Here is a 17,321-nt window from a genome sequence, read left to right on the forward strand (position 1 = left end):
TGTGTGACGGGAGCCGCAGCGCAGCCCCCACACCCCAGGGACTTCGGCGGCCGCAGCGAGCGGCGGGAGCGAGCCCCGGGCTGGCGGCCGGAGGGGACGGGCGAGCCGGTCAGCGGGAGGAAACGCCCCGGCTCCGGCCTCTTGCGAACCCCAGGTAGGGGCCTCTGATTGACAGTTCTCCCCACCCTCTTAGCGTTTTCATTGGATGCTTTTCACGCCGATCAGCAATGTGTGCGGAGAAGCTCTGGCCTTCATTGGCGGACCTTGCCCCGCCCCTCCTCGCCCAAAGGAGCGGCGAGGGGGCGGGGCCCGAGGCTGGAGGGGCGGAGCGGCGGTGATGGGCGCGGAGGCTTAGCCCGCGAAGGCGGTCGGCGGCGGCTGGAGCGGCGTCGGCGCGGGCTGGGACGGAGTGCGGCGCCAGGTGGGTGCGGGGCCGGGGCCGGGGCCGGGGCCGTACTCCCGTCTCCCTCAGCCGCGGCGGAGGGCGGGCCGGCCGGCGGTGCGCAGGGGGTCCGTTCCTCCCCTGGGAGCTCGGCGGCCGCCGCCGGGAGGGGCGCTGAGGGGGAGCAGCCGCTTTTTAACGGTCTCTGGCCGCCCGCGGGGATAATCCCGCCGCTGCCCTGTGCGAGCCCCCTCAGCGCGGCGGCGCCTTTCTCTCCACAGCCGCGGTGGGAGCAGCCGCGAGTCGCTCCGGGGCTTCGCGCTCTCCTCCCGCCCGGGCCGAGCTGCCCGTCCTGGGGCCCTCTTGCCTCAGCCGGGGCGGGGGGGTTGGAGCTTTGTTTCCAGCTCTCCTGCCGGCCTCGGCCCCTTGCCAGCCCCCGGGGCCGCGAGGCGCGTTCCCTTTTCCCCCCTTCGCTCTCAGCTGGGGGCTGCGGAGCCCCAGGGCGTGGGGTCGGGGAACGGGCTCCCGAGCTTGCGGGTCTCAGGGCTGGCGCGGGGGCTCAGCCCGGGCTGCGGGGAACGGCCCTGAGGCCCGTGAGTACGGGGCTGCTCCTCACCCGTGGCACCCCCCGTGAGTGGCCCCCGCGCCGGCACCGTAGCGTGGCGCTGGCAAGTCTCTTCTGATGTCCGGCGGTTTTCAAGTACGTAAAATAACCGCTTTTGGCTTTGAAGGGCGCTGGGAGTCCTTGACGGCTCGGGAACTTTTAATTCCCCCTTGTTTTTATTTTTCCCTGCTCACGGTTTTTTTCAGGTTAATTGTTTTTTCCACTTATTTCTTAAGTGACTATAGCTGAGAAGAAGCTGGGAGTCGGAGTGAGTGCAGCCGTGTGAACACAGGGATATATTGCAACTGCCGAATGTCTAATGCTAGCTGAAAACAGTTAAGAAATGCCTTTTTTATTATTTTTCTTCTGGTTTCTGATACAGTTCAGTAATCGCTGCAGATAACTAACAGGAGAAGGACTGATAGTTTTAGGCTGAGCAACAGTCTGTGAAGTGGGGCCAGTCCTTGAGTGATGGGTTATTAGATGCAGTTGTGAGATTCCTTGATAGAAAATACTTCAAAGCACAAATGGTTTAGTTTGTGTGCTGTTTGTGCAGGAACAGGAAAAAGCTGTCTAGCTGTGGTTCTTTGTGCCCCTTCTGTAAACTACAGGGAATGAGGGGAAAGTATTCCTATTAGAAAAAGATGGGGGCAAATTATGAAGGCCGCCAGGAACTTAGAGGCTTTAAATCTGGGGATGAGAAGGAGGTGGTTTTGCCTTGCCTGTTGTGCAAGACTGGCCTTTTTTTCTTCTTTTTCTTTTTAAAACTTTACTTAGGGAATCAAAAAGTATTACATTTATAGGAGATAGACTGGTGTTTTGACTTTGCCCGATACACGATTAGCTACTATGGAAAATACTGTATGTGCCTGAAGAAGGGAATGGAATAAGGCTACAGTTCTTAGCCTGCAGCATGTTCTCGGATGCTACAGCAAGATGTGAAGTCGTGTGGCCTTTTACATATGGAGGTTGATGTGATATGGAATAATTATGTAGACTAACACCCAAGCTGAAAACCTGTTAATAAAGGTACAAGCTAAAGTGCTTGCAAACTTAACTATTCAAGATTAGACCCTGTATTTGAGCTGTGGAACTGAGCTTTGTTGGGTATTATATTCAGTTACAGCTTACTCTTGCCTTTAAGTTCTCGTCAGAAGAAGATACGCCAAGATGGAAGGACATCTATCTGCCTACACGAAAATAAAGGCCCTAAGTCGTTCTTACTCAGTAAGAACGTGGCTTTCAGGAAGTCCTGTAAGAAGGAAGTTTTATCTGTAGCTCTTCATTTGAGATCAGGACCAGATCATGTTCCCCTTGAGCAGTGTTGAAGCTCCGTTTATTTCCAGCTGAATTTTGGGGATGAGTTGTGCAAAGCAAACTTCTCTTACTGCCTGCTGGAAGATCAGTTTTGTGTTTATGTTGCTAGTGGTAACATGGATGTAGTTATTGGGTGGTGAGCACAGATTTTGTTGTATGTGAAATAATATATAACTGAGCGAGCCTTCTTTCTTTTTTTCTGTGGCAATTTTCTCCAACTAAAAAAGTAGACATTTTTTTAATCGGGTACTGAAACAATAGTCTTGATTATACACAATAGTTACTGAAACTGTAGTCTTTGCTAATCTTCCTATTTGTCCATGGAAGTAATAAAAGATGACTTTCTATGTCAGAAATAGAATTCCTTGTACTTTAAAAAGGGTAAGTTATTGAGGCTTCAAGTTTGATTTATATGGTACAACACATATGACATTTCATAGTTCATAGCAGCTTAAACCTGCTTTGTTTTTCAGTATATGCCTTGTCTGTACAACATGCCTCAAAGGATTATGATTTTAAGACTAGTAATATAAAATTCTTACAGATAATCTGCTCCTTGGTATGACTACTTTATGTCAGGTTTATTTACTTTATTCTTCAATGAGAAGGTACATACTGTGTATTTTTCTGAAACAAGAATAACAGTGTCTGCAGTCAGTATTCCTGTATGGAGGAAAGAGGGGGGGGGAAAGGCATTGTGTGACAGGCAATAGGAATGCTATTTTGAAGCTTATGTACAGTGATTAGCAGGGCAGGATTTCTGAAAACCAAACTACAGCAGGTATTTTATTGAAGAATTCCAGAAGAGCTGATGGTATCTTGAGTATTTAGCTCACTGTATCAGTGTCACTCGGACAGTGAATTAGCTTTCATGCCTCTGCAAGTCCTCCCTTTTTGATTAAAATTCCTGCATGGACAGTTGTATCTTGGTGTATGCTTCGTTCTTTCAAGTCCTCCCTGTCTTCCAGAGCTCTCTTGACTGCTTTTAGTGGGGAATGAGCAAGACATGTTGTTGTGGTTAATTGCAGTCTGCTCTTCCAGGCGTGTCTTTAGTTGGGGTGGGCTTTATACGGTCTTGTCACTGAGCTTGAATCTGATACAGGTTGTATAATACAGCACTCTTTGGCCTCTTCAATTCAAAGGTGGTGTATTGGTATCTGCCCAATTCCTGGGTGGCTCCAGTTAAAATTTTTGGACTTCCTGCGGTCATTACAGTGACTGTATTTTTTGCTTGTGTAGGGTGTTGAGCTACAGGCTGTATATCAAGTGAATTGGACTAGTAGTGTAAGTTACTAGCCAGGCTGTGTGTGTTTGGTGGGTTATGATGTGTAGTTTGGTTAATTACCTTACTAGCAGGAAGATAATGATTTACAGTACTGATGGGGAGAAGTTGTTTTTATCAGGTTTTCTTACCCCTCTAATCTTAAAGTCATCCAGTATATGAAGATGGTTAATAGGATTGGATTGTAAATACATGCCTTCCAGTGTTACATACAATGGTACGCTGCCTTCACAAGATTCCTTGTACCAGCAGTACTATGGGTCACAGGTTGTAATTGTTTATTCTCTTATAGGAACTGATAGAGAGGTAGAGGGTGAGTATTAACTTCTCCATACGGAAGTCTAATGTACAGGATACCTGCAATGCAAGAAAATCAGTGACTCGACTAAGAACGGAGGCATCTTGAGCCTTAGCTATGTAGCAGAACTGTGCTAGCGCTTATTCTCTCCTGAGAACTTGGTCTACCTTTAGAGGTAATAATCGAAATAACATGAAGTTACACCAGATTTATTTATTCAACTTTAAAGTGAGTTCTTTCCTCTACACTTATGTTATCTAGATCTAATTGTTCTGAAGCCAGCCTGCTGAAAAGCTGCTGAAAAAAGGGGTGGTTTTCTTAAACTGGAAAAGCACTGTTGTTTTTCACCCCTCTTTTGGAAACTTGGATAACTGAAATATTTTTAGTTGAAGATAGATGTCACTTCTTTTTCCTCTGCCAAAAGCAGAAACAAAACATTTGGGAAGAAATTAAGAAATTTTTCTGTAGAAGCAGCTGGAAATCAAAATGGAAGGCTTCATGCTCATTCAGGCTGTAAACTAGGAGCTTATCTTGCTTGATTTCTTTATTTTTGGGAGGTGAGATAGCTGTTAAATTTTTGTTGAAGGCTTGTTTAGAATGGTAAGTGTTTATTGGATTTGCTTGCTTGTTTTTTTTAAAAAAACAAATTTGTGTTAAGGATTTAGAGTTGTTCTGAATTTCAACACATTGTAAATTAGTCTTTCATGTACTTATTCAGCCATTGAACTAATGGTGTTTTGGATCTAGAATAGATTCCTGTATGTGTTTGGGATTTTCTTTTTTTGTGGACCTCTCCATTTAGCAGAATTTTAGTTACTCTCTTTCTAGATACTTGGAGCTCCTTCCTACCTGTTGGTTGTAAATATCACCTCTTTATTCTTACAATGATTTGGTAGCCACATAAAGTTATTGGGACAATGTGTGTTTCTATTAAGCATAGAACATCTTACATTAAATTTATTTAATACTTTGAATATTCATTTTACTTGTGCTTCAACTCTGAATAATCTTTTGTATTCTAAAAAATATATTTTAAAAGCAGAAAAAAATTGACTGTTATTCAAGTTTAACTTGATTGATGTTTGTTAAAACATGTCAATCTAGAACAAAAACAATAGAGCAAAATGTTTTCCCATCATTTGTATGCTATCAAAGAGATTATACTTAACATGTAGGTTCATTCATAACTAGAAGGCTCCTTGCAAGAGTATTTTAGTAAGAAGTAGTGGAAAGAACTGATACAGACTATGGAGTGCTGGGTTAAATAGTTGGCTAAGCGGTGGTGAATGTAACAAAAATAAATGTCTAGAACATGGTTGGCATGTAGATATTTTTCCTTTAGTTTTTGAATTAATCTTGCATTCTGTAGATACTTAGGTTTTATAGTAGTTTTCAGAATGATGCAACCTTTCAAATGCTGGTGACATAAAGTATGTATAGGTATCAATGGTAATTTGAATCCAATCAGAGTTTGTGTTTTACAGTCGTCATAATCAATATAAATAGAAGTAGCCTATGCTAAGGCAGTTGTAACTTCCATTAATCTGTCAAACCCAGAGTTTTAGGTTGCCTTAAATGTATTTTTCTTTCGGACAAGAAAAAACGAGATCTTCAAACCTTGTGCACAGAATTACGACCTGGCTTGTTTTCTCTCTGGTTCCATAAATGAAAACTCTTATTTCACTGTTTCTTTGGCCCAAGCTATTATTGTACATCCCTATCGTGAAAGTCTGCCCAATACAGAAACTATAGAGTAATTTTTTGTAGAAGAACTATCAAGCATTGTTCACTTACATGGCAGTATACACAGATAAACTTACATCAATGAAAAATACTTAACACCATTAAGGTTGAATGAGACAGACTTTTTGAAACTTCTGCAGTGGTTATGTTTCCTCCTATGCTGGTGTAAATGAATAGTTAAGGTTTGTTTGGCTGTTGTAATTATGCGTTATTGTGTTTTGGAGCAGTTTTTTTAGTATCTGAATATGCACTTGCTTTAGAGTTCTATATATATTACAGTGATTTCAAGTCCTCTGTCAGCCTTGTGTTGATTGGTTATGGAACTTCAAAATTGGTAAGGGAAGTTTAAGCTATAAATAGTGAAAATGCTGTTTAATGCATGATCTGAATGAAATTCATAGATTAAAAAAAATCAATTTGTAGCAAGTGCTGCTAGCAATTACAATTTTTTCAGATATTTGAAATTTTACATAAGCTTGATATTTGGTAGTTTTTTAGGTGAAGAATGCTGAAATACTTTGTTGTCATGCAGCCTTTTCTAACTTTGCAATTTAATTGAAATTGGCTCCTTCAGTCTTTCTAAGGTAATGTCATGTTTTCAGGTGCCTGGCTTGTCTGTGAACACATGTAACTATTTTATTTATATTTAAGCTGTTTGTTGAACAGTTGACTATTAAAACAAGGTGCTGTTTGGGCTAGGGCTGTACTAGTAAGATGTAGAGGCCACTGCATCTTGTTGAAGAGCTGTATTTGGATGACCATGCTCAGGGGCTGCTGTGTGTTTTTTCCTGTTGGGTTACCTGAGTGGGAGCCCTGAATTTTTAGGGGACTATCTCTTAATACTAAACATGGACTGTCTTACTGTTAGTATGTTAAAGATTCCTCATTCAGAAAACGCTTGTATTTCCTTGTTATTGTTGAATTTGGATGATACTGCTTTTCTTGGAATGCTGTAAGTTGCTTGTGTTCCTGGTTTTCTTGGTTCTTCTCTAGTGTCTTGTCCTCCATGTTGCTGGTTAGTTGGATCTCGGCATACAGTAATATTCAGGATTAGTGTGCTTTCTTCATGATTTACAAAGCCTTTTTAATGTGTTGGTAGGTTATGAAGGCAGAGGTGGTTGTTGGTATGTTTTATTCCATCAGTTTGGGCTCCACAGTATAAGAAGGATACTACTAGAGTGTGTCCAAAGGAGGGCAATGGAGATGGTGAAAGGATTAGAGGGCATGACTTATGAGGAGAGGCTGAGGATACTAGGTTTGTTCCACTTGGAGGAGAGGTTACTGAGGCATGACAGCGTTGCTGTCTACAACTCTCTCATGATGGGGAGCAGAAAGGGAGGTGCTGATCTTGATTTCTCATGCCCCACCACCAGACACCAGAGACACAACTTAAAGCTGCATCAGAAGATGTTTGGATTGGGTATCTGGACAAAGCTCTTCACTCGGTGGGTAGTCAAGCACTGGAACAAGCTCCGTGGGGAGGTGGTTGTGACCACAAGCCAGTCAGGATTCAAGAAGTGCTTGAGCAATGCTCTCTGGTATCTGGTTTAACTGTTAGGTTGCCATGTGTAGAGTCAGGAGTTGGACTTGATGATCCTCCTGGGTCCCTTCCAACTCAGGATAATCTATGATTAACATGAAAGGTGTAATGTAATGGTATTTCAGAGGCCTTAGAGGACTTGAGTTTCACCAGCTGTTTAGAAGATGGTATGTGCAAAAATACTTTCTTGTATTGTTGATATATTCAAAAAAACTAAAGTGACAAAGCACCTCATCAGTGAAGACTGAAAAACATATATAATCTCAAAAAATGTTTTATTCAAGTCCAGTTGCCAGGGCAAAGGGAGCATAATGTTAAGGCTGTGTGTGAAGGACAGTGGGTGTAAGTTGGGAATTACTGGAGCTCCATTGTACTTATAGGTGGAGAATGTTATAAAAAATGTGACAGTCAGGACTTTCTTCCATGGACTGGTTAACCAGTTATCCACTTGTCACTTGCTGCAGAGTGAGATAGTGTTGACAGGGCTATTAATAGGGGCTGGGGTTCAATCTGAGTCTGGAGGTGAGATTTATTCCAGTGCTGGTGACTGTAATGGCCAGCTGAGTTGGAGTATTCTCTTTTGAATATTTGGAGGTTTATAGTTAATATGATGTATGCAGCTGTTGCCCACTCCTCCCTCTGCAGTAGCTTTTTTCTTGTGGCTATACTGGAAAAGGTTAGTATTCTATGATGCTGAGGAAAACCATTCATTTGCTGTGGACTTGCTTTTGTCCTAACAGGCAGCTGTGGGGACTGGTGTGCTGCAAGACAATGCCTGGGAAGCTTGTTTTATTTTGAAACTTTACACAGCCTTGGAAACACTTCTTTGAGAAGTTCTTCTGCCTCATTACTTGTGAATGAAAAAAATGAAGTTTGAACTTTTGAATTGGAAGGGGGGCTTTAGTGAAAGTGTGCCTTTTAGTTCTTTCTTCTACAGCAGTTAGAACTTGCTGCTGTTTTCTATAGAATGTTGAAATTTTCTGGAACTCACATCAGCACAGGTTTATTGTGGAGTTATTTCCTTGGAAAGTACTGTTTTTCGTTTTAAAGCTTGGCTGTTGCTTTGAATGCTTAAACAGCTGCAAAGGTGGAGAAAACACATCACTTCAAATGAAGCCTGTGTTTGATGTTATGGTAAATTTAGAGACATTCTCATACGTATATTACTAGGTTTTTTTACACAGCTTGAATATTGCAGTTCCTTCTGACCCCTGCATGCCAACTCAGAAGCTGGAGTGGGTCTAACTCTTCAGTCATGTTTAAAGAGAATGTCTTGGTACAGTTATACAAGTGGCTTGGTTACAGTTTCAGATTACTGCCTAGTAGGAGAAGGGTATATGCCAGGCTATGCTCGACAAGCAGATGTGCAAGTCATGTGCTTTCTATCCCCACCTTTTTTAGAAAGAACTAGGAACTAGCATTTGAGCAGCTTCATTTTTTTCTTTTTTTTTCTGCATGCAGGGCATCCTGTCTCCTTCAGCTCAGCCAACTTGCTTCTCTTGAATCTCTCCATTCTTCAAATCCTGCAGGTCTTGTGCATCTTCACTGTAGCAATCACTTCATATTTATAGCAAGTAAAAAGTTGTAGAGCTTGTGCGTGGCAAGTGTGAAATACCTGAATGTTGAAGTGGTGAGGTAGAAATGCCTGTAAGAGGAATGTCTGAGAATGCACTGAAGTATAGTCTTCCAGCCCTCAAGTGAAATGTAGTTATAACATTTGCCTCTGTCATCAAACACTGCTCATACTCTTGTAGACTATCTTGAAGTTTCAAGCATCCTTTGATTCAGGGTGGGTAATTCTACACAAAGGTGTAGATAAGATTAGGAGCAACACCAATTTACTAGCTTGAGCTATAATGCTGTAAAAGACAAACCTTCATGTCTAGTTGTTGAACTTCTGTGCAGGATTTACATAGCTAATAAGAATGTCCATGTCAGTGGACTAATAAGCAGTTGATTTTTTTAACCTTAAGGATTTTTATTAGCCTGAAATAGCTGCATCTGAAATACTACTCTAAGATCATTGGGATTCTGACGTTATTTGTTTAAAATTTCTTCTCCAGTAGAATAGCAAGTATGTGCTTTGTGATAATGTTGTTCTGGTTGCTGTGCTAACAGTTCTGAGGGCCTCTAAGCTTGCATGGATCTGCCGCCTGCTGTCCTGTAGGAGATGATACTCTTGGTCACTTAGCTGGCTGAAGTGTTGTCTGACTAGCTGGCTTGATGTTGGAGCAGGTTTAGCAGCCTTCAGGAATTTCTGGATCTTGGAGAGCGGCAAGGTTCTGCTCGATGGGATTTATAACTATTTGCAAAAAAACCACCTGGAAGTGGCTAGTAAACTCCATGACTGGGGAAAATTCTGGAACTTCTGTTGTCTTAAATGCTTGAAGTCGACTAAATATTTTACATTATGTAGTAAAATGATCCAGTTGCTATTTCGGTGAGTAATTATGTGATGTATAAGTAATGAAGGACAAAGTCAAATACTGTGGCAGATCAAATCCGTATCTTGTGTCTTTCTGAAGTGTACAGAAATAATAGTCCAATTTGCATGTTTTTATTACCTGTTCTCTTTTGCAATTTGAAACTATGGAGGCAACAGTGAAATACCACCTGTCCAGTAAAGGTGGTTATTTTTGCTGCCTGTGCAAATCTATCTCTTTCTCTCCCTTGTCCTGTGTATTAAGATGAAGCTGTTGGTGTTCTTCATATGCTACTTCCTTGTTTGAATTTTCTGTTTTGCTTCCTCCTGCTGCAAACTTGCTTCTGTGCGTTTCTTCTGAAGTCTTTTACTTCCCTTTCAAACTGTCTTGTATATCCTAGTATTTCCTGTAAGAAGGGCATTGTGATGAACTTCTGCTTCATGTCATTTCTGGTGAAACCCACAGATGCCTTCTTTTAGAAAGCGAAATGCTTGGAGATGTAAAAAACCCAAACCACAACAAAAACTCTCCCCACTGCCGCAATCATCCCCAAAGAAACTTAAAATGGGGAGAAGTAGATGCAAGGCATGAAATGTAAACCCTTGCCAAATGTAAATCCTTCTTTCCTCAACTGAGTGAACTGTCTGCTATCAGATTTCTTTAAGCCACAGAATGTTGTTTTTGGCAGGAACATCAGAGAGAGTATTCTTTCTTTTAAACAGTTGTTGTTTGGAAAACAAGCATATGTCTGGCATGATCATGGATTTCTAAAAGAGGAAAAAGTGATTTTATTTTCAAAACATGTAATAAAACTTGATTTCCAGAAACAAATGTTAAATGCTTCTGGAAGCTCAAGTTTAATGATGTGTCCTTACAGTTGGTTGTCAAGGTTGAAACAACAAGCACAGTTAGCCTTTAAGCTGCTAAATGCTAATCATAGCCTGGCAGGAGCTTTCCTCAGCCAAGTTACTGGGCTCTGGAGAAGCACACAGGCAGCCTGTAATAATATTTTGAAGTTTTTTCAAAGCTAAAGTTGAAAGTTGAGCTTCAGATATAAATAAGTCTTCATTTTACGTTTGTGGTAACTGTGATGTTAACTAACACCCATGGCTATAAATCTGTAGTTTGAATATCCCCACTTTGGTTCATCTTGGTAGAATTGTGGCTGTTAAAGCCTTTAAATATGAAGCATTAGAAAATACATTGAAGTAAGTTTTGTGAACCTAAGGGGTGACAGTCTAAACGGTGAACAGCTTTGGGTTGTTTGTCAAAGATAACTTTATACCTCATTACAGAACAATAAATACAGCACAGAACAGTCCCAGTTAACCAAGGAAGTTTGTCTGGGTTCATTGAACTACAGGAATAGACTAAGAATGGAGAAAAATCATGTGCTTTACAGTGAGTGGGAAACATTAGTGAGATATAACTGTGAGGGTAGGAAGTATGAGTGTTGGATCTAGAGGGATGAAACCAGTGAATTTAATTAAGGGTTATTGAAAGTTATTAATTAGCTTTAAGATGCTCAGAACTGGTGTTTTATAACTAAAATATGTGAGGAAGCCTTGAAACAAAAGCTTGTCTGAAATACAGAGCTTGAAGGACAAGTGTTCTTTTGTCAGAAGTATATTTTGAGTCTTCTAAATCCACTTCGAACAAAATACTAAAATAAATGTAACTGTAGAAATAATTAAATTCCACTGTGGATTAGCTAATTTGCAGGGTATTAGTAGTGAACTATGAAATATACCTTCCATGCTTTCTTGCTCATTTCTGCAGGTGTATAATGAAGCGTTGATCCACTTCTCTGGTTCAAAGCATGCAGGACTTCATGATTTATATCAAGTTCTTATTGGGTGTTAAAAGAACAAACCTGGCTTAAAGTGGCAAGCTTGAGTATCACTTATTTCCATAGGCTTGAAACAATTTGGTGATTCTGAATAGAAAAGAATGTGGCTTATGGAACAGCTGGCCCATAAGATGCAGTAGCTGCATTTACCCAGTTCTCCCCTTCCCCCTCAAACAGTGTTAGTTGTGAGCTGTTTCATGCAAGATTGGGCCTTACAGCAGTTTTATCTAGGAACAGATACTGATACTCGACAGGCTTGGGAGAAAGTGAGGTTCTCTTCCTTATTAATGATTAGTCTGCCAGATAGATTCTTGGTAGCCAAGAAGAGGCTTTGTAAGTCACTTAACTGATCTAGTACTACTTTTGACCCACTTCTTACTTATTTTTAATACCTCTTGCCCCTAATGCACAGATACATTGCTTTAGAGCTAGTTGTGCTTGGGGATGAACGTTACTGTTGATAGCATAATATCACTTCCAGTTGTTAAGTCAGTGTTCCCCTGTTATGCAGAAAGAATTGGCAAAGAATGTAAGCTGCAAAGGTGCGTGAAATCTGAAAGCATGCATCTTGTGTGTTCTCATGTGCTTTTGTTTGAATTCTAGCTAATCCCTTTTATTTTGCTTACTTCTTCAGAAGTACATGTGGTATGAGATGTTAAACTTTTTTCTCATAAGTCTGTTTGCTACTGTTTCTCTACTACATTCTTTTTTTTTCTTATCAGCTGTATTGTAACTATACAAGAACTTGGAAAATTTAGTCTTAGTTAATTATCTTGGTTTACTGGGCTTGGCTTAAAAAAAGTGCCATAATCCCTCTAGAGGGAGAGGAGAGCTGTGCTGGGGTAGAGAGGCCTTGAATTTGTAGGAATAGGTATTGTGGGGGTTCCTGTTGCTGGTGCAGTATGACTCTGTATAATAGTCTGTTTGGGTTTAAATTTCCCAAGAACAAGTCCTAACTCTCCTTAGGGCAAGTTAATTTTTCAAAGAACAAAATGCTGGCAGGGGAAAAAGGAGAGGTCTGCTGATACCTGGGATCCCATTGACCCATCCTCCAAAGTTTTATACAGTGTTGTGGTACGTTTTGTTGTTATTCAAATGATTATATTACTAGTTGTTAATGACTTGAATAAAAGAGTGACTAACCTGAAGTGATGAGAGTCTGATGGAGAAAGGATTTTGAGATTAAAATTCCACTTAATTGTGCGATCCAAATTAATTTCTTTTTTGCACAAAACCAGTGTTCTATTTGCCTGGAAAGCAGCAAAACATTATCAGTGGAGGATTGGTGCTAGTGCATGGTTGGACTTCTTATTCTACATTTGTTTGTTTTGCTTTGTGTACAGGGGAGGACATCGCTATTTTTGTAGCAGTAAGATTGTATCTAGAAAGCTGTCTTGATCCAAGTTGTAAAATCTTAAACCTCAGTCTTTCAGTGGGCTTTATGAAGGCAAAGGTTTTTTCTTGTGTGGCTATTAGTTGTTACTGTGGTGTGTGGTTTTTTTTTTTTTTTTTTTCCCTTGGGAAAATACCCACTCTCTGTGACTACCTACTTGGTCCTGATGGTGGATTATTTGTTTCAAGTCCTAGTAATACTTACATTGTCAACTTTAAAGTTGCAAGATCCTCTTTAAAGCAGTAGATTTGGTGCAGAACATGTAGTTATTTACATGTTAACCTGATAATAGGCTACTCCTAAATAAAAGCCTTTCTCAAGGGCAGGGCATCTCTTGTACTATTGTCATACTTGAAAATGAGATAGGTGAAAGGTTTTGTTTCTTTGGTTTTCTTCTATGTGTTTAGCCAGCAGCATGGCTAAATCTCACTTTCTGGAAGTCTTGACTTCAAAAAGAAAAAAAAAAATAAATAAATAAAGACAGACATCGAGGATATAGTTGACTAGCAAAACTTAGGCATATTTAAATGCAAATTTTATATTTTCCACTGGTGTGAATGCCCCAAACATGCAAGGGCAGTCAAGTTAAAACTTGCTGAGTATCTGCAATTCCAACATCTGAGCTTGGCTCTTCCATATGAGTTAGGAGAGAGAAATCATTAATGAAGCCTAGTTTGATGTCTTTTGATTTTTCAAAGGTAGACCTGCATGGCAGCAGTAAAATTAGTGAGACAAGAAGCATGTTGCCAGTAGTTTATGGAAATGCCACTTTATGCTGCTTGTTAATTCTGCAGCCATAATAGAATCTTAAGTGTTGGCAGTAATAGTACCTTAAAGTGTGATCCCATAGTAATCTGCAACAAGAGTTGCTACAGTGAGAAAGCCAGTATGCATCTGTAGTGAGGTAAAAGAAAAATTATATTATGTGGGATCAGGAGTGGTTTCTCATAAGAGGCTTTAAAAAAACAACAACCCCCCAAACCCAACAAAAACTGCAAACCTCAAAACAAACAAGATTCCATGCCTCATTGGTTGATCTGTTTTAGTTCACTGTACTCAATGTAGAATTTGCCAGGAATTCTGTAACCTGTAATAACATGAGTGGTCAGCTCAGATGATTGTGGTGCTTATACCACCTCACCACACTGTGGTCATAGAGGTAACCTCTGAAGAGCTGCATGGGCATTACAAACCAAGGTCGCTTGTGGTAGAAGAGTAAAGATGATGTGTCAAGTTCTCAATCTGTTGCGGATTTACATGCTAGCTTGTACACATCTGCAATGCCTGTGCTTGTGTTCTTTGAGCAGAAGTGTATCACATTGAATATCAGTAGTTCTCAAACTTTCAATTCAGCCTCCCTTTTCTCCCTTTTTGGTAGTAGTTTGTTCCTCTACGGCCCTTTTGCCGCACCAAGCAGTTGATAAATGAAGGAAAGAGGAAGCAATGTATTGCAGCTGTGCAGCTCTTACCCCATCCTCCTGGAAGTGGAGCTGGAGCCCGAGAAAGCATTGTGTGGTGTCTGCTTTCCTGTATAGAGGAGGGAAGATGTGGATTTGAAGCTGTACCAGATTCTCTGCTGTCCTTTCTCTCCTCATTCCAGAGCAGAGTGGTCAGTAGTAACTGAAATACCTGGTTGCTTCTGTTCCTGACAGTAAGCCACACATTGCTTTGGAGCTGTCAACTGCAGTCTGGGCAGGCATGGTATTGCTTTGGGACATGGCATGCTTCCTCTCCTGTGATATGTTCAGTGCCTCCAGTCCTGTTTACATGGTGTTAGAATAGTTTTTGCTCTTCAAATAAAAAAACCACAACCTACTGATTTCTGGGCAGCCCATGCCTTTCAGCAACGGTTGCCACTGTTTCAAAATGTTTAAAGGTGTTTTTTTTCCAAATTCAAGCTACTTTGCATCTTATGCAATGTAAATCTGTAGTTCTGGAAAATATATTATTTGTAGTCTTCAAAATCTTTAATAGAGGAAGGCAAAGGGAGCACAACTTTAAAATGTAGTTGAAACATATTTTTATGGTTGTTGGAAGACTGAGGAAAGGACACAGGCAAGGAACTGAGAAAGAATAGGATGGCATAGTTGCAGTTGCATTATTATGAACTGTTAAAGGATATCTGGGGGGTATATATATGCCTACAGTGTTGTATGTATTAAGAAAATTAGGTTTTCTTAGACTTGGTTGTCAGTTCAAGATTTTTTTCATTGTTTCAAAATCTCTTCATGGAAATTGCTTTTGTAAAATGCTGCATTTGTGACAGCTGACTACTGCCTCCCCCCCAAGTACTAAACATGGCTGTGAAAGTGATATGAAGTAATCTGAAGAATAGGGTTTATTGCATTTATGAGAATATTTAGTGGAACAGGCAAATCTGTTCTCTTGAGTTGCTATCAACTGCTTGGTGTTGAGTCTGATGGTAATGCAGTATATAACCTGGATGGGTTATGCTATTAGGGAAATGAAGTTCATAGTTTTCCTTACCCATATTAAATAGTGTGAAGCAGAAGTAGTTTTAAAATTCCCTTTTATAAAAACAAGTCTTAATTAAAAACATAAAAATCTTATGGTAATGGCAGGCATGATGACTTTAAGCCACTTCAACCTTCTTTTCAAAAGAAAAAGTAGACTTTATTTCACATACTTCTGGATTTCTGTGATTTGTTTGATCTTCCTAAACTGCTAAGCTCCTCTACATTGAATGAGATTTGAGGTCACAGATCCATGCAAAAACTGCTTTAGTTTAACTGGCTTATAAGTAAAAATGCTAATAACAAAAAAGACCCAAAAGAAACAAACAAAACCACCTGCCTCAACTGGCCCTTTAAAAACAGGATAGGGGGAGGGAAAACCCCTTGAGAAACTGGGATAAATCTGAACCATGTAGTTAATACTGGTGTATGCTAATTTCTTTATAAAGAACAGCTCTCCAGTGGGGGTATAAAAATGGAATAATTAATACATAAGTTTCACCTGTGTCAAATGCTTTGTCTCCCTCCCTTTTCACTTTCTTTATTTTTTTTTCCATAGTAATGTCCTTAACTGAACTCCATGGGTCAGCTGTAAAGAGTCTCTAGCTGTTTAATTCCATTGAATTTTAATTTTATAAATGGTGACTAATGATTAATCTGTATGATACCTATGTTTGTCTAGAAACAATTTACATGCTTTTTGAGACTTTCAGTCTGGGGGAAAAACACACTTTTTGCAAATACCTTCCAGTCTGTGTTTTTACTGAACTTTCATAAAGGTTTTGTGTCTGTAGATATGAAAGACTATAAACAGTGAGAACTAAACTGCAATAGTATATATATCTATATGCATACTCAAGTATGTACACATGGGAGAACATTTATTAAGAATAGAATATTTTGGTTGGAAGAGACCTACAGTGATCATCTAGTCCAGGGGTCTTCAAACTACGGCCCGTGGGTTAAAAAGTTTGAGGACCCCTGATCTAGTCCAACCAGCTGACCAGAAGTTAAAGCACGTTAAGGGCATTGTCCAAATGACTCCTAAACGCTTGACAGCCTTGGGGCATCAACCACCTCTCTAGGAAGCCTGTTCCAGTGTCTGACCACCCTCTTGGTAAAGAAATACTTCCTGATGTTCAGTGTTGAACCTTCCCTGATGCAGCTTTGAACCATTCCCATGTGTCCTGTCACTGGATCCCAGGGAGAGGAGCTCAGCACCTCCCTCTCCCCTTCCCCTCCTCAGGAGGCTGTACAGAGCAATGAGGCCGCCCCTCAGTCTCCTTTTCTCCAAACTAGACAAGGCCAAAGCCCTTAGCTGTTCCTCACAGGACATTCCTTCCAGCCCTTTCACCAGCTTTGCTGCCCTCCTCCGGACGCATTCAAGGACCTTCACATCCTTCTGAAGTTGTGTGCAGTGCTGGGCCCCACAGTACTTGAGGTGAGGCCACACCAGTGCTGAATCCAGCGGGATAATCGCCTCTTCACCAGCTGGTCATACTGTGTTTGATGCACCCCAGGGTGCTGTGTTCCCCGACCTGGCCAGGGCAGCCAGACTGACTCGTGTTGAGCCTGCTGCCAACCAGCACCCCCAGATCCCTTTCTGCACGGCTGCCCTCCAGCCACTCCTCTCCCAATTTGTACTTGTGCCCAGCATTATCCCGTCCTAGGTACAGAATCTGGCATTTGAACCTGGTACATTTCATCCCGTTAACCACAGCCCCATGCTCCAAACTATCTAGAACCCTCTGCAAGGTCTCTTGTCCCTCAGGAGAGTTGGCCGCACCTCTGTTTGGTGTCATCAGCGAAGTTGCCAAGGATGCATTCAACTCTCGCATCCAGATTGTTGGCAAATACATTGAACAGGACTGGCCCTAGAATTGAACCCTGAGGAACACTGCTGGCGACCAGTCACGAGCCAGATGTAGCCCCATTCACTACCACCTTTGAGCTCTGCCCTTCAGCTACTTCTTCACCCAGAGCTGTGTAAACCTGCTCGTTCTACAGCTGGACAGC

The 17,321-nt window shown here is 41.2% G+C and overlaps 1 protein-coding gene across 9 annotated transcripts in view; it reads left to right on the forward strand.

The window, feature by feature from the left end:
* The first annotated feature begins 324 nt into the window (after positions 1–324).
* WASF3 (WASP family member 3) overlaps positions 325–17,321 on the forward strand; it is a 74,672-nt gene continuing 57,675 nt past the window's right edge. For 4 of the 9 annotated variants that reach the window (XM_056329444.1, XM_056329438.1, XM_056329447.1 and 1 more), the window contains exon 1: positions 326–421. The gene's annotated coding sequence lies outside the window, so the exon portion shown is untranslated. Of the gene's footprint in view, positions 422–1,192; positions 1,322–17,321 lie in introns of all 9 variants that reach the window. The other 5 variants (XM_056329441.1, XM_056329439.1, XM_056329443.1 and 2 more) reach the window with 4 other exon arrangements.

Source organism: Falco biarmicus, chromosome 2 (assembly GCF_023638135.1).
Source record: "Falco biarmicus isolate bFalBia1 chromosome 2, bFalBia1.pri, whole genome shotgun sequence".
NCBI lineage: Eukaryota > Metazoa > Chordata > Aves > Falconiformes > Falconidae > Falco > Falco biarmicus.